The 21,784-nt window shown below is 42.7% G+C and overlaps 1 pseudogene; it reads right to left on the bottom strand.

Moving 5' to 3' along the window:
• The window catches only part of LOC104672774, a 31,339-nt pseudogene that overhangs the window by 9,196 nt on the left and 359 nt on the right, over positions 1-21,784 (bottom strand).

Genomic DNA, 21,784 nt, shown 5'->3' on the forward strand with positions numbered 1-21,784 from the left:
ATTTAAGGTTGTGAAATAGAACACATATATACAAAAAACACAAATGTGTATCTTAATGAATTGTTATAGAGAAAATATCCATATAACCACCATCCAGGCCATAAAATAACATTTCGTCAAAATCTTAGACGTCTACATCAACATTTTCCACCCTTGGCTCACTGGTCTCTTTCCAATTCCAATGTTCCTCTTTCCTCTTAGAAATATCCACAATTACCAGACTCTGTCTCAAAAAAAAAAAAAAGAGGCTGGGCGTGGTGGCTCATGCCTGTAATCCTAGCACTTTGGGAGGCCGAGGTGGGTGGATCACGAGGTCAGGAGATCAAGACCATCCTGGCCAACATGGTGAAACCCATCTCGACTAAAATACAAAAAATTAGCTGGGCATGGTGGTGCACACCCATAATCCCAGCTACTAGGGAGACTGAAGCAGGGGAATCACTCAAACCCGGAGGCAGAGATTGCAGTGAGCCGAGATCATGCCACTGCACTCCAGCATGGTGACAGAATGAGACTGTGTCTCAAAAAAAAAAAAAAAAAAAAATCTGAATTTTATGGAAATAACTTTCTTGCTTTATAAAAATAATGTTATCAAATAAATATACTTCTCTACACATAATTTAGTTTGCTTATTTTTAAGCTTCACATAAATGGAATAATACAGAATATATTATTTTGAGTCTGGCTTTATTTACTTAGCATTATGTTTTGAAATTCATCCATGTAGTTGGATGTAGCTACAGTTCATTCATTTCCATTGCTGTTCAGTATTACATTGGATTAATCTAATACAATGTGTATATCTCTTCTATTAATGATAGATATTTATTAATAGGTCGGTTCCAGTTTGAGGCTGTCATGAATAATGCTTCTAGGAAGATCTTTCTATATGTTTTCTCAACCTGATGTGAAAGAAATTTTTTTTTTTTTTTTTTTTTTTTTTGAGACAGAATCTCGCACTGTTGCCCAGACTGGAGCGCAATGGCATGATCTAGGCTCCTGGCAACCTCTGCCTCCCGGGCTCAAGCGATTCTCTTGTCTCAGCCTCCTCAGTACCTGGGATTACAGGTGCCCACCACCACGACCAGCTAAATTTTGTATTTTTTAGTAGAGACGGGATTTCACTGTGTTGGCCAGGCTGGTCTCAAACTCCTGACCTCGTGATCCGCCCGCCTCAGCCTCCCAAAGTGCTAGGATTACAGGCGTGAGCCACCACGCCTGGCTGAAAGAAAATTTTTGACTTCTTGTTTTATCAGTTACTGAGATAATTTTGTTCAAATCTCCCTTAAGCATTGTGAGTTTTTCTTCGTGATTCTGACAGCTTTTGCTTTATAAATGTCAAGGCAATAATATTTGGTACATACATATTTTGTACCAATGTTAATTATTCCTGATGACTTGAAGCTTTTATCACAATTAAGTGGTCCTCTAATTTTTTGGTCCTAAATTCTGTTTTGCCTCATATTAATAGAGCCAGACCAGCTTGCTTTCTTATTTATTTATTTATTTATTTAGACGGAGTCTCGCTCTGTCGCCCAGGTTGGAATGCAGTGGCGTGATCTTGGCACACTGCAAGCGCCGCCTCCCAGGTTCACGCCATTCTCCTGCCTCAGCCTCCCGAGTAGCTGGGACTACAGGCACCCGCCACCACGCCCAGCTAATTTTTTGTATTTTTAGTGGAGACGGGGTTTCACCGTGTTAGCCAGGATGTCTCGATCTCCTGACCTCGTGATCCGCCCGCCTCAGCCTCCCAAAGTGCTGGGATTACAAGTGTGAGCCACTGTGCCCGGCCTCTTTCATTTTTTTTTTTTATCGTGGCAAAATACACGTAATATAAAAATTTCCATTTTAACCATTTTATTTATGTTTTTTAGAGACAAGGTCTTGCTTTGTTGCCCGGGCTGGAGTGCAGTTGTATGATCATGAAACCGCCTTTACAAAATTATAACTGAGGAAATTATGACAATGAAAGAAATCAGACCTAAATAACTCCATCTTGCTTCTAACCTTTAAGCTGTCTTTGTTCATTCCTGCGAGTAGGCCAAACTAACCTTGGGAAGGAATTCAGTTCATGGTTTGACTCTGAAACAAAATTAATAACAGCCCTTTCCTGAAAAGACCCCCTTCTTGCCTGGGGACCAGTCTGCCTTTGCAGAACTAATAAATTAGCTACAAGATTAGAAATTACAGTTTAGGGATCATGCCACCTCTGGCACCTAGAGTCTGAACCTCTCCAAATTGCTCCTGGGGATAACATCATTATTGTAAAACCTATGATCAGTGCTTGAGAGATTTTGCAGACCCTGCACTCAGTGGATCAGCGGACACCACTCAGACCAGGAATCTGGCTCAACCAGTTCTGCCATCCCACCCAGGAACAGAAGACAGCAAGAAAAACTCACTTCAACCCCCTATGATTCCATCTCTAATCTGACCAGTCAGCACTCCCCACTTCCCAAGCTCCTACCTGCCAAATTATCTTTAAAAACCCTGATCCCCGAATGCTTGGGGAGACTGATTTGAGTAATAATAAAACTCCGTTTCCCACACAGCCAGCTCTGCGTGAATTACTCTTTCTCCATTGCAGTTATCCTGTCTTGATAAATCGGCTCTGTCTAGGCAGCGGGCAAGGTGAACCCATTGGGTGGTTAAAATCAGAGTTCACTGTAACTTCGAACTCCAGGGCTCATGCCATCCTCCCTCCTTGTCCTCCCAAAGTGCTAGGATTAGATTACAGGCATGAGCCACTCTACCCGGCCCCATTTTAACAATTTTAAAGTGTATAATTCAGTGGTATTAAGTACATTCATGATTATCACTATCTAGTTCCATAACTTATTAATCATTCAAAAAAAACACTCTATATCCATTAAATAATAACTGCCAATCTTCTCCTTTGTTCAGCCCCTGGTGACCACTATTCCATTTCCTGTTCTTATGAAAATGACTATTCTGTGTACCTCACATGCATAGAATTATACAATATTTCCCTTTTCGTATCTGACTGTATTCACTTAGCATAAAGTTTCCAAGGTTCATCCATGTTGTATGTGTTTGTACTTCATTCGTTTTATGGCTGAATATATCCCATTATATACCACATTTTGTTTATCTGTTCATGAGTTGGCGAACATTTCAGTTGTTTCTACTTTTTAGTAAAAAAAAAATAGGTGAATTGGACTTCATAAAATGAAAAACTTTTGTGTACCAAAGGACACCATGAAGAGAATGAAAAGGCAACCCACAGAATGGGAGAAAATCTTTGCAAATCATGTATCAGGTAAGTGATTAATATCCAGAATACATAATGAACTCCTACAACTCAACAGCAAAACCAAACAACCCAATTAAAAATGGACAAAGGGCTTGAATAGCCATTTCTCCAAAGATACCCAAATGACTAATAAATACATGAAAAGATGCTCAACATCACTAATCATTAGGGAAATGCAAATAAAAACCACAATGAATGTCACTTCCCATGTATTAGGATAGCTATGTTTTAAAAAGAAAAATAAGTATTGGCAAGGATATGGAGAAATTAGAACTCTCACATTTTGCTGGTGGAAATGCAAAATGGTGCAACCACTTTGGGTACAGTTTGATATTTTTCCAAAAAGTTAAACAAAATTACCATATGATTCTACAATTCCACTTCTAGGTGTATACCCCAAAGAACTGAAAACATAAACAGGCATGCGTATACATGTGTTTATAGTAGCACCATTCACAATAGCCAAAAGGTGGAAACAGCCTAAATGTCCCTCAACAGATTAATAGATAAACAAATTTTGGTATATAAATACTGTGGAATATTATTCAGATATAAAAAGAAATGAAGTACTGATGCATGCTACAACATGGCTGAAACTCCAGAGCATTATGCTACATTATGAAAGAATCCAGACAAAAAAGGTCACATATTATACGACTCTGTATACTTGAAATATCTAGAATCGATAAATTCATAGAGACAGGGCCGGGCTTGGTGGCTCACGCCTGTAATCCCAGCACTTTGGCAGGCCACGGTGGGCTGATCGCCCGGGGTCAGGAGTTAGAGACCAGCCTGGCCAAAATGGCGAAGCCTGGTGTCTACTAAAAATACAAAAAATAGCCAGGCATGATGGCAGGCATCTGTAGTCTCAGCTACTTGGGAGGCTGAGGCAGGAGAATTGGTTGACCTGGGAAACAGGTTGCAGTGAGTTGAGATAGCGCCACTGCACTCCAGCCTGGGTGACAGAGTGAGATCCTATCTCAAAAAAAAAAAAAAAAAAAAATCATGGAGATAGAATGCAGATTGATGGTTGTCAATGGCGAAGGGGAGAGGGAATGGAAGGAACAGCTTAATGGGTAAGGGGTTTTATCATAGAGTGATGGAAATGCTTTAGAGCTAGGTAGAGGTAGTGGTTGCCTAACATGGTGAATGTATTGAATGCCACTGAATTGTTCATTTTAAAATAGTTAGGGCTGGGTGCGGTGGCTCATGCCTGTAATCCCAGCATTTTGGGAGGCCAAGGCGGGCAGATCACTTGAGGTCAGGAGTTTGGAACCAGCCTGGCCAATATGGCGAAACACCATCTCTACTAAAAATACAAAAACTTAGCTGGGCGAGGTGGTGCACGCCTATAATCCCAGCTACTTGGGAGGCTGAGGCAGGGGAATTGCTTGAACACAGGAGGCAGAGGTTGCAGTGAGCTGACATCATGCCACTGCACTCCAGCCTGGGTGACAGAGCAAGACTTTGTCTCAAAAATAAATAAATAAATAAATAATATAAAATAAAATGGTTGGGCTGGACCAGGTGTGTTGGCTCATGCCTGTAATCCCAGTACTTTGGGAGGCTGATGGGGGTGGATCACCTGAGGTCAGGAGTTCAAGACCAGCCGGCCAACATAGTGAAACCCTGTCTCTACTAAAAATACAAATATTGGACTCCCTGTAGTCTCAGTTACTTAGGAGGCTGAGGCAGGAGAATCACTTGAACCCAGGAGGTGGATGTTGCAGTGAGCTGAGATCACGCCAATGCACTCCAGCCTGGGCAACAGAGTAAGCCTCCATCTTAAAAGAATAATAAAAATCAAATGAAATGGTTAGGCTAGCACAGTGGCTCACACCTGTAATCCCAGCACTTTGGGAGGCTGAGGTGGGTGGATCACCTGAGGTCAGAAGTTCGAGACCAGCCCAGTCAACATGGTGAAACCCCATCTCTACTAAAATTACAAAAGCCAGCAAGGCATGGTGATGTGAACCTGTGATCCCAGCTACTCTAGAGGCTGAGGCATGAGAATCACTTGAACTTGGGAGGCAGAGGCTACAGTGAACCAGGACTGCGCCACCACACGCCAGCCTGGGAGACAGACTAAGACCCCTGTCTCAAAACAATAAATACATAAATAAATAAATAAAATGAAATAAATACAATGGTTAATTTTAAGTTATGTGAATTTCACCTCAATAAATAAATTTATTTATTTATTTATTTATTTATTTATTTATTTATTTTGAGATGGAATCTTGCTCTGTCGCCAGGCTGGAGTGCTGTGGTGTGATCTTGGCTCACTGCAACCTCTGACTACCAGGTGCAAGTGATTCTCCTGCCTCAGCCCCCCGAGTAGCTGGGATTATAGGCACATGCCACCATGTCCAGCTAATTTTGTATGTATTTTTAGTAGAGACAGGGTTTCATCAAGTTGGCCAGGATGGTCTCAATCTCCTGACCTCATGACCTGCCCACCTCGGCCTCCCAAAGTGCTGGGATTACAGGCATGAGCCACGTCACCCAGCCAATAAATTATTTTTAAAAATATTATCTTAGGCAAGGAGCAGTGACTCACACCTATAATCCCAGCACTTTGGGAGGCCAAGGCAGGTGGATCACCTGAGGTCAGGAGTTCGTGACCAGCCTGGCCAACATGGCAAAATCCTGTCTCAACTAAAAATATAAAAATTAGGGCCAGGCGCAGTGACTCACGCCTGTAATCCCAGCACTTTGGGAGACCGAGGCAGGTGGATCACCTGAGGTCAGGAGTTCAAGACCAGCCTGACCAACATAGAGAAACCCTGTCTCTACTAAAAATACGAAATTAGCAGGGCATGGTGGCACATGCCTGTAATCCCAGCTCCTTGGGAGGCTGAGGCAGGAGAATGGTTTGAACCCAAGAGGCAGAGGTTGCAGTGAGCCAAGATCATGCCATTGCACTCCAGCCTGGGCAACAAGAGTGAAATTCAGTCTCAAAAAAAAAAAAAATCAATCTATATATATATATATATATATATATATATATATAAATTAGCTGGGTGTGGTGGTGTGTGCTTGTAGTCCCAGCTACCCAAGAGGCTGAGGCATGAGAATCACTTGAACCAGGGAGGCAGAGGCTGCAGTGAGCCGAGATCATGCCACTGTACTTCAGCCTGGGGGATAGAACAAGACTCTGTCTCCAAAAAATAAAAATAAAAAATAAAATAAAAATAAAACATTATATTGGTCTATTAAGGCTGCTATAATGAAATACCTTAGACTGGGTAATTTGTAAATAATAGAAATTTAAGGCTGGGTGCAGTGGCTCATGCCTGTAATCCCAACACTTTGGGAGGCTGAGGCGGGTGGATCATCTGAGGTCAGGAGTTCGAGACCAGCCTGGCCAACATGGTGAAACCCTGTCTCTACTAAAAATACAAAATTAGCTCAAGCCTGTAATCCCAGCACTTTGGGAGGCCGAGACGGGCGGATCACGAGGTCAGGAGATCGAGACCATCCTGGCTAACACGGTGAAACCCCGTCTCTACTAAAAATACAAAATTAGCTCAAGCCTGTAATCCCAGCACTTTGGGAGGCCGAGACGGGCGGATCACGAGGTCAGGAGATCGAGACCATCCTGGCTAACACGGTGAAACCCCGTCTCTACTAAAAAAAAATACAAAAAGCTAGCCGGGCGAGGTGACGGGCGTCTGTGGTCCCAGCTACTCGGGAGGCTGAGGCAGGAGAATGGCGTAAACCCAGAAGGCGGAGCTTGCAGTGAGCTGAGATCTGGCCACTGCACTCCAGCCCGGGTGACAGAGCAAGACTCCGTCTCAAAAAAAAAAAAAAAAACAAAAAAAAACAAAATTAGCTGGGCATGGTGGTGCATGCCTGTAATCTCAGCTACTCGAGAGGCTGAGGCAGGAGAATCACCTGAGCCAGGGAGGCAGAGGTTGCAGTCAGCCAAGATTGTACCACTGAACTCCAGCCTGGGTGACAAAGTAAGACTATGTCTCAATACATACATACATATATAAAAATAAAAATAAATAGAAATTTATTTATCACAGTTCTGGAGGTTGGGAAGTCCAAGATCAAGGCACCAGCAGATTTGGTGTCTGGTGATGACTTGCTCTCTGCTTCATCAACGGCACCTCTTTGCTACATCCTCACATGGTGGAAATGTAGAAGGGCAAAGAGGACTAACAGACTCACTCAAACCGTTTTATAAGGCTAATCCCTCATGGATGGGATTAGTCATGACCCAATCACCTCATAAAGGCCCTGCCTCTTACTAATACTGCGTTGGGAATTTTCAGTATGAATTTTGGAGGGACACAAACATTCAAATCATATAAAATGAATATCCAAGTACCTTATTTTCCTTGAAGTGGTTGTAAATGGTACTGCATTTTATTGTTGTTGTTGTTGTTTTTGTTTGTTCATTTTTGTTTTGAGACAGGGTCTTGCTCTGTTGCCCAGGCTAGAGTACAGTGGCACAATCTCAGCCCACTGCAGCCTCAACTTCCTGGGCTTAAGCTATCCTCTCACCTCAGACTTCTGAGTAGCTGGAACTACAGGCACACGCCACTATGCCCAGTGAATTTTTATAGTTTTTGTAGAGATAGGGTTTCGCCATGTTGCCCAGGCTGGTGTTGAACTCCTGACCTCAAGTGATTCACCTGCTTAGACCTCCCAAAATACTTGGATTATAGGTGTGAGCCACTGTGCCCAGTGGTTCTGTGTTTTGAAAGTATGGGGTTTTTTGTTTTGTTTTGTTTTTGAGACAAAGTTTCGCTCTTTCACCCAGGCTGGAGTGCAGTGGTAGGATCTCGGCTCAGTGCAACCTCCACCTTCTGGTTTCAAGTGATTCTCCTGCCTCAGCCTCCAGAGTTGCTGGGATTACAGGTGCCCGCCACCACGCCTGGCTAATTTTTGTAATTTTTTTCTATTTTCAAGACCATCTCTATTACTTCTCAGGCCATATTTTTTATGTTTATTTATCTTTGTCTTTCATGAATAGTTTTTCCTCAAATGTGTGGAGTCTCTTGGTTGACTAATCATATCTAACAATGAAGAGACAGGGAGGCTGAATGAGCTGGCTCTGCACACATTAAGCTAGTTGAATGGGTTTAATTGGCAAGGAGATGGGGAGGGAGTCAAATGTCATGAAGAGGAGGGCTTTACTCTGGCACATACATCTTTTCTAACTAGCATATTGCCACCATGAAGACCGAATCTTCCTGAGTGAAGCTCTGGAAACACTGTGTCTGAATCCCACATTTTTCATTACATCAGCCAGTACATCTCCATTTAAGCTAATTTGAGTCAGGTTCTCTCTTACTTAAAACCAAAAGCATTTTAATCTGCTTTAAATTTCCTTCACTTAACCCGAAATAAATCTCTTTCCATATCATATAGTGTCCAGCAATTCCTTATGGCTAATGGTCCATGGAGAGTAAAAACAAAGCTAGATCTTTTGTTTTGTTTTTTTGAAAAAAAAAAAAAAACAACAACAACAAAAACAGAGTCTCGCTGTGTCACCCAGGCTGGAGTGCAGTGGCACGATCTTGGCTCACTGCAACCTCCACTGCCTGGGTTCAAGTCATTCTCCTGCCGTCTGAGTAGTGGGGATCACAGCCTTCTGAGTAGCTGGGGTTATAGGCATGCACCACCACTCCTGGCTATTTTTGTATTTTTAGTAGAGACGGGGTTTGGCCATGTTGGCCAAGCTGGTCTCGAACTCCTGACCTCAAGTGATCCGCCCGCCTCGGTCTCCAAAAATGTTGGGATTACAGGTGTGAGCCATTGCGCCTGGCCAAGGATAGTTCTTTTGAATTGTTTGCTAATCATCAATAGTCACTGTTTTAGGGTGATGGAATTATGGGTGACAAGTTTTTACTCTCACTTTTCTGAAAAAGTGATAAAATGTTTTTGGAACTTAAAAAAACCTTGCTATATCATCTTTATATAAGTCCACTAAGAAGAGATTTTTTTAAAAAGCACCTGCAGTATGTAAGGCCCTATGGAGAAAGCAAAGATGAATAAATCTCTGTCCCTAAAGAGGAGGAACACAGAAGGAATACACATGAAGGAGGGAGGGCCTGATTGATTATGAACCGAGTTGCGTATGGTCTTCTTTGCTTGACCTCAGCTAATGTAAAGATAAATCTCTATATGATATTTAGAGGTCATTAAAGTTGGATCTGTAAACGTGCTGAGCTTGAGTACAATTTCCATCCACTTGTATTAAGGTAAAATGTGAGCCTGCCAGTAAGTCATGTAGCTAGCTGCACACTCCCACCGCACGGTGGCGGCATACCTAAATGGAAGCAGCAGCTCCTGGTGTAACAAGTCCCTGCAGGACTGAAGCTAGGGAAAAGAAGCAACAATGATGTCACCATAGGAAACAAACACCTTTACAAGTGTGGCAGTGGTTCAAGATGGCTGTCAGCAGAGTCCTGGAAGCACCTTCTTATTCTTATCATCATACCACCTCAGTTGTCCCTACACAACTCTCTCCTCATAGTTCCCCTTTTAAGAAAACTTTATTATAATTATTTTATTTCATTTTATTTCATTTGTTGTCTTCATTCTCACCATCAGAGACCACTGCAGACTATCTGACCTTTGGGCCTTTAGTTTCATTTCCAGACTATTCTTCCTTTTTCCTCCCCTTCCCTATAAGAATTAGTTTCCCAGGTCAAATGCAAATTCCTTAGCCTTCCTGCTGAAAATTATTTTCCTCCAGTCCTAAGCTCTTATGATGATAAGCTTATTGTCATGAATACTAATTTGTAATTATATCCAGTAGCTTCCTGACATTGGTTTAATTACTGATGTGTGCTGTTTATTCATTCATTCCACAAGCATTGTGTCAGCAAAGTGCCAGGGAGCTAGGAACATAGAATGAACAAGATAAAATCCAAGACTTTGAGGTGCTCACCGTCTAGTGACAGATGACAGTTATAAAATGATGTGATAAGGGCTTTAATAGGGCATGAATAAGGAGTATTGAGCAGGGAGTGGTGAAAATGGAGAGGCTGGGCTGGCTATCTGGGACAGTCCAGGTTTACACATGGGAGGTAATGATAAAGACGAGTCATAAAGGACTTATCACAAGCTTTTGGAATTTGCCAGATAGAAGGAAGTGGGAATGTCACATCAGGCCACAAAAATAACAATTCATGAAAATACCACTAGTTCTTCAAACTGGAGTTCAGTAAGGTCAGGGCAAACAAGGCGTAGGATAGCTTCAGGCTTCCTCAGCTTGTCAACTAGATCTAATAGAGGTATTGGTTTTATTTGTGGTAATAAACTTGCCAACCTCTCTGGCCTGTCTGTGGCTGAGTTTTATGTGGTAGACACTGTGCCGAAATTTTGAATTAGTTGAACAGGAACTTTCACATAATTAAATCAAGTTTTCCAGTCTCTATCAGAAAATCAAAAGTTTTTTTTGACATCAAGCCCACCATCTCCATGGCAACAGTTAGCTGGAGCCACTTTAGAAGGAACCTGGCTGTCCCAGATTGCTGTAGACCTTACCTCTCCTGGGCACTTACACCTACCTGGCCAGACACATTTAGTTGGGATATTTGCCTGACCTCTGTAGACAGCTGAATGTGACCTCTGTTTTCAGACATCTGGGGGCCCCAGTTACAGGAGTAGGCCAAGATTCTTAAGAAATCTGGTGCAGAACCCCTTTGTGGAGGTGATAATGAAGGGGAAGAAGGAAGCGGGGAGCAGGAGTTGACCCAGCTGCTGAGGTTGGTTGTGTAGAGCGCCACCTAGAGGGGGATGGGTCAGAGCACCGAAAGAGAAAGAGGCAGCAGTCCCTTCCTGTGGCTGGGGCCTACAGGAGGAACAGAATGATGCATAAAGATGCCCAGGACCCATTCGTTGGACATTAATCCTGACCTGTGGGGGTAAGAGTGATAGGTCTACTCCTGATTGTCCTGGGAGCTGGGGCAAGAGTTCAAATGGAGATCCAGAGCCCACAGCCTGCTCCCTTTCTCTTCATAGCCTTACCTCTGTCCTACAGAATAAGATACATATGTGTGTGGCCACCCCAGGCCATAAGTCCAAGTTCTGTCCACAGCTTCCCTAGTTGCTGGCAAATAGCTGGCCCTTGGTCAACTGTTGAAACTGGGGGTATGTGCACTGGTACGTGGCTCACTCTCAGAAAGACAGACACAAAAACCAGGCCTGACCAGACTCTTAAATAAGTCTCAGAGCTGTTTTGGCAGGGAATTTTGGGGTCTAGGTACTGCAAACGTGTTCTAGAAGCTAGGTGTGGACTCTAGATGGACACATCCCCTTGGGCTGGTAGACTCCTCATCCCTTATGGAGGGGCATGGTCAGAAGACAGCCAGCGTCCTAGAGCCTTATAAACTCGAGGGCAAGGGCTGAAATATTATCAGGAACAGGGATGCACTTGGGTTACTATGGGTAATGGGGTCTGTGTTAGTTTGCTAGGCCTACTGTAACAGAGTACCACAAATGGGTGGCTTCAAACAACAGATACTTATTCTCTCACAGTTCTGGAGGCTAGAAGTCCAAAATTAAGGTGTTGGCAGGATTTGTTGTTTCTGAGGGCTCTGAGGGAGAATCTATTCCACACCTCTCTCCTGGTTTTTGGTGACAGCTGGCAATGGTTGGCTTGCAGATGCATCACTCTAATCTCTGCCTCCATCTTCACGTGGCATTCTCTCTGTTTCTCTGTGTCTGCACATGGCCATTTTCTTATAAGGATACAAGTTATATTACATTAGGGGCTCCTCCTACTTCAGAATGACTTCATTTTAACTAATTATACCTGCAACAACCCTACTTGCAAATAAGGCCATATTCTGAGGTACAGGGAGTGAAGACTTCAACATATCCTTACTGGGGGAAACAATTCAGCCCACAAGAGAATCTATCATCAAGTCACAGGCACCGACAAGGGAAGTAGGACTCACAAGTTTGCAGAAACCACCTTGCAACCAGGCCTCCTACAGCTTGGGAACAAGGTGGATGCTCCCCCAGGACAGCTTGGTTCTCCTTGACTATTTTTTTTTTTAAAACGAGGTCTTACTCTGTCACCCAAGCTGGAGTGCAGTGGCATGATCTTGGTTCACTACAACCTCCACCTGCCAGGCTCAAGCGATCCTCCCACCTCAGCCTCCTGAGTAGCTGGGAGCACAGGTGCATGCCACCACACCTGGCTAATTTTTTGTCTTTTTGGTAGAGACAGGGTTTCACCATGTTGCCCAGGATGGCTCATTGACTTGTGCTAATAGATCATCTAATAGCACAGTGCCCCAGTCCCTCCTCATCAACTTCAATCACTCCTGCTGCCTTCCCAAGCTACTGCCTTCACTCTGTATTTTTTTCTTGACCTGATGGCTTCAGCTGAATCTGGTTCTGTGGCCCCTGTAGTTGCTCTTTCATTGTTTTTCATCTTTTGCTGCCACTACCAGTTGCCCCTAACCTGCAGTTCAAATTGCTGAGAGATGGTCTGGTCCAGAAAATTGCTCTGGTCTCTATTGGCATAGCTTTCTCACCAGTTTGCCTCAGGGGAAAATGGATAATCTGCATATTGGCTGCCCTAGGGATAGGTGCCTGCCCACTCAGGTCCAAGTAGCTGTGTCCCTGGTATCCATGGCCAGTTATCTCGGAGGAAGCAGCTTAAGTGGTTTATTAGCAGTGGCTAAGGGCAGGACAGTTGCCCATTGCTCCTCCTAAGACAAGGTTTCCAAACCTTGGCCTTACTGACATTTTCAGCTGAATAACTCGTTGTGGAGTACTGACCTGTCCGTTCTAGACTGTTTAGCAGCATCCCTGGCCACCATCTAACAGATGCCAGAAGAACCCTTTCCCCTTCCTGCAGAATGATGACAATTGAAAATGTTTATAGACTTTGCCAAATATTCCCTGGGGGAAAAATCACCCTTGGTTGAGAACCACTGTTCTAAGGGTATGGGAGGTACCAGAATTAGCCCATCCATGTGGGTGTAGTAGGTAGTTAGGACTGTGAGTGTGAAGGCTACTGATTATATATCTGCCCTCTCAGGGCTGGCTCAGAGACTGAGAGAAGTAGCTTCTGCTAAGGACAGGGGTCAGATAGAGCATTGATGGGTTCATAGATGAATGGCTGTGCTCATTCAAAATGGGGAAATCAAGACAGAGTAGTGTGTGTGTGTGTGTGTGTGTGTGTGTGTGTGTTGCAGCTGCACGGACTTGAGTGAGCATGTTCATTGGTTTACTCTTTGTGTATGTATACATTTTCAAGAATGTGCAATTCTCTGTGTGGGCGAAGGTGTCTGTGTGAGGGCATATATATATGTGTGTGTATCTCAAGGTTGGACTGTAAATAGTCCATGCTGCCCCTCCTATGTTATCACGATAGATTAGTGTCATATGTGACATACCTCATTGGCATCCTCAGATTCTTACCCTTATACAAGGTAAGAATCAGTTCCACTGAAGTTGAAATGGAAAACAACTTCTGCTTCAGTGTTTTTGTTTGTTTGTTTGTTTTGTTGTTGTTGTTGTTGCTGTATAAACCTGTCTGCCTCTAAGCATATGTAATAGATAATGCTCCCAGTGGTCTCCAGTGACATCATCTTTGAGCATCAGAATCCAGGATGGACTAAGCTCAGGGTCCAGGAGACACACAGCCAAGCCTATTCTGAACTTGTCTCTATTTTCTAGCGTTAGCCTTTTGACCAACTGGTTATATAGCAGATTGCTTAACTTTTACTTTCTTTAGTTTTCCTTTCTGTAAAATGCAGGTATTAATACCCTTCTTAGAAGACTGTTTTAAGAACAACTTACATTATCATAAGGAATTTAAAGAATAGTGCTTCAGAAATGTTGAGTGAAGATAAATTGTCCTTCCTCTTGTACTTGCATTATTTAAGTTCTTCTCTTTAAAAAAAATCAACTGATATTTATTTCTGTACCGCATGCTCCTGATCATGTAAGTAGTTGTCTTTTTTACTTGGTTAGCTATCTGGGTACATAGAGTTTGGTCTGTGGTCTTCCCTTGGTATAGTGGCTACCATGGCATAACTCAATAGTCATTTGTTTCTGTTGATTTTGTTTTTTGTTTGTTTTTTGTTTGTTTTTTTTTTTTTTTTTTTTTTTTTTTTTTTTTTTTTTTTTTTAGACAGAGTCATGCTCTATTACCCAGGCTGGCATGACCTCAGCTCACTGCAACCTCTGCCTCCTGGGTTCAAGTGATTCTCCTGCCTCAGCCTCCCAAGTAGCTGCGATTACAGGCACCTGCCATCACGCCCAGCTAATTTTTTTTTTAATTTTTTAAATTTTTTATGTTTTGAGATGCGCTCTCATTGCCCAGGCTGGAGTGCAATGGTGGGATCTTGGCTCACTGCAACCTCTGCCTCTTGGGTTCAAGTGATTCTCCTGCCTCAGCCTCCTGAGTACCTGGGATTACAGGCATGTGCCACCACGCCCAGTTAATTTTGTATTTTTAGTAGAGACGGGATTTCTCCATGTGGTCAGGGTGGTCTTAAACTCCCGACCTCAGGTGATCTGCCCACCTCGGCCTTCCAAAGTGCTGGTATTACAGGCATGAGTCACCCACAGCACCCGGCTGTTAATTTTTGTATTTTTACTGGAGATGGGGTTTCACCACGTTGGCCAGGCTGGTCTTGAACTTCTAACCTCAAGTGATCCACCCAGCTCGGCCTTCCAAAGTGCTGGGATTACAGGTGTGAGCCACCATGCCCAGCCTGCTGATGTTTTTGACAGTGATGATTCTGGCCTGCTTACATCCCTAAGATTATCTGACATCCTTCAGTTATTCAGTGTTATTAAAATTGGTCATTGGATACTTTCAAATGAGAAGAGCTTAACTTTCCTTCAACCAACCACCACATGTGAGAAGCAGAAAGATAGGTGGGGCAAGACAATGCCCTCAAGATATTATAGTAACGGATAAGCCACAGACTCAGAAGGTAGAGACCTGTGGACACCCTGGTTGGGTGATTTTCTTATCCTTTTCTTATGCTTTGAAATTAATACTTTAAAATTTGTGTTCAGTCTGTCTACAGAGGAGAGACTGAGCAGTGTCTGGGCAAAGGCAATGGACAAAGACTTTGCTGGAATATTAGCCTTTCCTCTGTGGTCCTGGGAATTTTATTTCAGACCTGACTCCTTACACTGCTTATCACAAGCAGAACCCTGCATCTAATACGACCGATTCCCGTTGAAAAGCAGTTGAGTCACCTTCTATTGTTAGTGAACTTCTCCTTTGGATTGGTTCTCCATCACTCCTGCCTCCAGCCTCCAAACCAATTGGTATTTCCAAATGCTCTTTCCAATCCCATATAAAACTCTCTCCAGAGTTTTGGTAGATAAAACTACTTCATCTTGTTAGCTTTCCAGTAATGTTTTGGGGCTTGTTAGAGGTGAGTAGCATAGGCAGTTGCCCAGACAAATCACCCCTTGATCTGTCTCTGCAATCTAAGGCCCTGAGCGCCAGAGAGCAAAAGCCTAGGGAGGCATGGGAGTGGGGATGTGGAATGGGGAGAAAAAGCATTATTGAGCACATTCTCCAAAAGACAGGACTTTCAACCATTTAAAAAAATATTGTAGGACTTTGGTGAATTGAAAACAAGTATTTGTTTTTTTCTCCCTCCTGAAACCCCACTAAATTGTTAAAAGGCATACGGAGAGGAAGAACAGGAGAGAAGGCAACAGCAACAAAAGCCTGGAAGCTGGAAAGCTATTAGAAAAGTGGGAAATAGGCCGGGCACAATGACTCATGCCTGTAATCCCACCTTTTTGGGAGGCCGAGGCAGACAGATGACTTGAGGCCAGAAGTTCGAGATCAGCCTGGCCAACATGGAGAAACCTCATCTCTACTAAAAATACAAAAATTAGAATTGGTAGATCGAGAGTAGGGATTCTTAACTTTTTATGTATTATGAACCTCTTAGCAATCTGATGACATCCATAGACCCCTGCTCAGGATAATCTTTTTATTTTTATTCTTTATTGATTTTTGAGAAAGTGTTTCACTCTTGTTGCCCAAGTTGGAGTGCAATGGCGTGATCTCGGCTCACTGCAACCTCCCTCTCCCAGGTTCAAGAGATTCTCCTGCCTCAGCCTCCCAAGTAGCTGGGATTTCAGGCTCATGCCACACGCCTAACTAATTTTTTCTATTTTTAGTAGAAATGGGGTTTCACCATGTTGGCCAGGCTGGTCTCAAATCACTGACCTCAGGTGATCCCTCCCCACCTTGGCCTCCCAAAGTGCTGGGATTACAGGCATGGGATTAGTCAAACCACCATGCCAGGCCTGATTTTTCTTTTTAATGCTTACTTTCTCATGTTTGAACAGTGGAAGCCCATTTAAGTTGCTTGCAGGATCCCTGGACACAATCCCATTACTCTTTGGTAGCTTCTTTGCTTTCTGGAACAACAAAATGTCCCAGGCTCAGCTTGTACATTTCTGCCCCAGACTTAGAATCAGTAATTTTCTTTAGAGTCTTGGTTTCTTTTTTTTTTTTTTTTTTTTGAGACGGAGTCTCGCTCTGTCACCCAGGCTGGAGTGCAATGGCCAGATCTCAGCTCACTGCAAGCTCCGCCTCCCGGGTTCATGCCATTCTCCTGCCCCAGCCTCCCGAGTAGCTGGGACTACAGGCGCCGCCACCTCGCCCGGCTAGTTTTTTGTATTTTTAGTAGAGACGGGGTTTCACCGTGTTAGCCAGGATGGTCTCGATCTCCTGACCTCGTGATCCGCCCGTCTCGGCCTCCCAAAGTGCTGGGATTACAGGCTTGAGCCACCGCGCCCGGCCTGAGTCTTGGTTTCTTGTAGAGAAGAATGTTGTTTAGAGATCACTTCCTGGGTGCCAGAGGTGCACATTGTTAATGAGCCCAGTAATATCACATCATATCAAAGATGGACAGAATGAATAGAGTTAGGAAATAAATCATGAGTCCATACTGGTATTTCTAATTCAGTTTTCAGATTACAGATTTTTTCCCTCAACTTCTTTCATTTTATATTTGTATTTTTCTCTTATATTGAAAATCTTGGTTTTGAATGACACATTGTCATAATTAATTATTTGCTTATTCTAATTTACACTTATTACTAAGTAATAAAAATACTAAGCAATATTTTTAAATAAATGTTTTTAAAATAGTGTGCCAGTATTACTTAGTAAAAATATGACTATGAAATTCAATATTTTTATTGTTTGTCTTTTTCCCTTAGAATACATCCCTGTAGTCAAAATATTGTGTCTTAATGTCACTAGAAATAATTTTTGTGTAGTTATGCTATCTACTTGATATACAGTTAAGTTTAGTTTGTCTCAGTTTGTTTTCAATTTTAGGAACTTCTTTTAAAAACTTAAATACAACTTCTCAATTATGTTAAATACATATATGATTATGAAGCTAAAACTATAAAACAAGGCATATTTAAAGAAGCCTAGCTTCCCTCCTGGTCTCCTCTATCCCTTACCTTCTTATAACTACATATCTCAGTTTTTAGTTTTCTTTCCATTGTTTCTTTCAGAAATCAAAGCAAACACATAAAAATACCCACTTCTACTTACTTCAAAGGTAGCACACTATAAACACTGTTCTCGTCTAGATTTTTCTTACTTAGCAATATTTCCTGGCCTTCAGCCCACAGTCTTATATAGAGATACTTCTCATTTCTTAGTACAGTTCCATATTTTCCCACAATGTGGATGTACCATAGTTTATTATCAGTTCTTTGTTGATGGATATCTTGTTCCCCAGTGTTAGTAATGAGTAGCTAAGCATCTGAGGAAAATCCATAACAAGGGGAACAAAACAGAAAACAGAAACAGAAAAAGGATCGTGGAGAATGGAGCCTATGCAAAAGGAAAAAAAAAAAAAAAAACCCTATTAACATCTGCAAGGAGATAATAAAAAATATGTAATCACGAAAAGACAATGGAGTACTCCAACAAAGGAATGCTTATAGAATAAAAAAGAGCTCTTAGAAAAGTTAAAATATGATATCAAAAACAAAAAACTCATTAAGAAGAAGTGGAAGATAAAGTTGAGAAACTCTCCCAGAAACTAGAGCAAAAAAGGCCAAAAAAGATGGAAAATAGGAGAGAAGTGATTTGAAAATCAAGCAACTATATCACAGAGATCAGTCCTGGAAGTTCAATATAGGTTTAAATAATCCTATATTATAGGAATAATAGGATTTAAAAAAAAGAGAGAGAAAGAAAATGGGAAAAAAAATCATCAATAAAATAATTCAAGATATTTTCCCAGACTGAAGAGCTTGAGTGTTGAGACTGAAAGAACCCACTCAGTATCCAGTGGAATCAATGAATGGGCCCACATCAAAGCAGATCATTGTGTAATTTCAAAACACTGGAGAGGAAAAGAAGATTCTTCATGCTTCCAGAGATTAAAAAAAGAAGAAGTCCTATAAAAAGATTGGTGACTGATGCTTGAACCCAGGAGGCGGAGGTTGTAGTGAACCGAGATTGCGCCATTGCACTCCAGCCTGGACGACAGTGTGAGACTCTGTCTCTAAATAAATAAATAAATAAATAAATAAATAAATAAATAAAATTGGTGATTGAATGTTTTCAGAATTCCCAACAGCAGTAATGGAAGCCAGAAGTCACTGAAGTAATAACTTCAGAATTCTAAAGGAAAATTCTAAAAAAAAATTCTATTTTTTTTTTTTTTTTTTGAGATGCAGTCTCCCTCTGTCGCTGAGGCTGGAGTGCAGTGGCATGATCTTGGCTCACTGCAATCTCCACCTCCTGGGTTCAAGCGATTCTCCTGCCTCAGCCTCCCGAGTAGCTGAGATTACAAGTTTCCACCACCACGCCTGGCTAATTTTTGCATTTTTGGTAGAGACAGGGTTTTGCCATGTTGGCCAAGCTGGTCTCAAACTCCTGACCTTAGGTGATCCTCCTGTCTTGGCTTCCCAAAGTGCTGGGATTACAGGTGTGAGCCACCATGCCCTGTAGAAAATGATTTCTAGCTGATAATTTTATACCCAGCCAAACTATATTAAGGATAAAGGTTTTCAGACAAGCCAAGCACAGTCTCAAAAATTTTACCTGATCATGCATAAAACTGAGGGGGAAAAAGCCCCAACAACAAGAAGTAGCAATACCAACATTATTTAGAGATATAAGCATAGGCATCAAAATAATCAGGTAAAAGTTGTAAAAGTGGTTGTTTCTAGGGAAGAAGTCAGGTGGAAGGGGAAAAGCAGCCTGCTCTTTTATTTTATTTTTATTATTTTTTATTGAGATGGAGTCTTGCTCTGTTACCCAGGCTGACGTGCAGTGGCACAATCTTGGCTCACTGCAACCTCCACCTCCTGGGTTCAAGCGATTCTCCTGCCTCAGCCTCCAGAGTACCTGGGATTACAGGCATGCACCACCACGCCCAGCTAATTTTTGTATGTTTAGTGGAGATGGGGTTTCACCATGTTGGTCAGGCTGGTCTTGAACTCTTGTCTCAGGTAATCTGCCTACCTGGGACTCCCAAAGTGCTGGGATTACAGGTGTGAGCCACTGTGCCTGGGTGAGGCCTGCTCTTTTCACTGTGAATGTATAACTGATAAAAATATAAAAATAGAAGACAGAGAAGAAACAGTTTTAAAAAGAAAGATAACATACTGATGTGACTTTTGAGGACTATGGTGAAGATATCAAAAGAAGATGTATGACAACAAAATTCTGAGATGCTTATGAAAACTAGTGAAAGACTGGTCAAAGTGTAAAAGGACCTTTTCAGTTTTTTTAAATCCTCCTCTCCTTCACTAATCCCTTGGTTTGCTCTCTTTGATGTAAGAAACTGGCTAGACTTTCTGGAAGTAGATGCCTTGTAGTTGGCAAAAACAGCAACAACAACAACAAAACAAAATAACCTGCCAAAACAAAAAGAAAAACAAAACAAAACAAAAATCCAAAACCAAAACCAAAAATATCTCCAAAACCAAAAAACACCCCCTAACCAAAAAACCCCAAACCAAAACCAAACCTAACCAAAACCCAAACTGAATAAACCCAAAAATCACAAATAGAAAGAGGTATGCTAGAAGAGGTGGCATGAGCTTTCCTAAATATAGAATTGACGGATGTTGGGCAAAGTATTGGAGGAAGGATATGGAAAGTATCCTAAAAGTGAAAGGGCCAATGATGTCTGGGAAATAGCAAGTAGCCCAACTAGCAGTGATTCCCAAACTTTGCCGCATGTTATAGTCTTTTAAAAATCCTGATGTGGCTGGCTGTGGTGGCTCATGCCTATAATCCCAGCCACTTGGGGAGGCCTAGGTGGGTGAATAACTTGAGGTCAGGAGTTTGAGACCAGCCTGTCTAACATGGTGAAACCCCATCTCTACTAAAAATATAAAAAATTCAGCCAGGCAAGGTGGTGGGCACCTGTAATCCCAGCTACTCAGGAGGTTGAGGCAGGAGAATCACCTGAACAACAGAGTGAAACTCTGTCTCAAAAAAAAAAAAAAAAAAAAAATCCTGATGCCCATGACATACCCATACCAATTAAATTAGACAATTTGGGAGTAAAAGCCAAACACTCGTGGTTTTTTTTTTTTTTCCTGTATTTTTAGTAGATATGGGGTTTCTCCATGTTGGTCAGGCTGGTCTCAAACTCCCGACCTCAGGTGTTCCGCCTGCCTCGGGCTTCCAAAGTGCTGGGTTTATAGATGTGAGCCACCTGCGTGGCCTTGTTTCTGTTTTTAAGCTCCCCAGGTGATTCTATTGTGTAACTAAGACTGGGAACCACTGCAGTATAGAGTTTGCATGAGGAAGCCAAGATTGGAAATGTGGGGTAAGATTGTGAAGAAGAATCTCAAATGCCCGGCCACTTAACCTGATCTCTAGGAGACAATGGAGTGCCACTGATGGCTTTTGAACTGCAAGTGATTCATCGTGATGTTTGGGGAAGATCAATGCACAGAAGAAACCTCTGTGAGATTCTAGAAGCAAGGAGACCACTAGCTAGATTGACTAGTTCACAACTCAGAATGACCAGTGCAGAGAAGTACACTGTGCGCCTTAGGTGTGTCCACGTGTCACCAAAGCCTCTCTGCTTCACTGAAATGTGTGGTTCCTCTCGCTAAAGCTCTGGTGGTGTCCTCCCCGCCACGAGGCAGCCTGGTATGATGGTCCCCCAGAAGGATGGGCGAACCACGGGGATGCAGTGTAGGCCGAACCTTGCCCCAGGGGAGGGCGGCGGGCTTAGCTCTCTGACTGGGTGGATTCTCTGGTATGTAGGAAAGTACTCCCAGGCCCAGAGAAGCTGTGAAGACCAAACAGGAGCGGTGGGCGGATGGACGTGCAGCTCCCCAGCCCGAGAACCACTGGGGAGGTGGCAGCCTGAGGTGGTCCTCTCCGACCCACAACTCTGTCGATCATCACTGCCCTTCCAGGAGGTGGAAGGACGAGGCAAGATCCTCATTTGGTTGCCTGCCTGTTCAGGCCTGTGCGCACTTACTCGCCACGGACATGACGGTGAGCTTGGAGCAGCCTGCGGTCTGGCTGCCCCCTTCACT

This window comes from Rhinopithecus roxellana, chromosome 1 (assembly GCF_007565055.1).
Source record: "Rhinopithecus roxellana isolate Shanxi Qingling chromosome 1, ASM756505v1, whole genome shotgun sequence".
In the NCBI taxonomy this organism is placed as follows: domain Eukaryota; kingdom Metazoa; phylum Chordata; class Mammalia; order Primates; family Cercopithecidae; genus Rhinopithecus; species Rhinopithecus roxellana.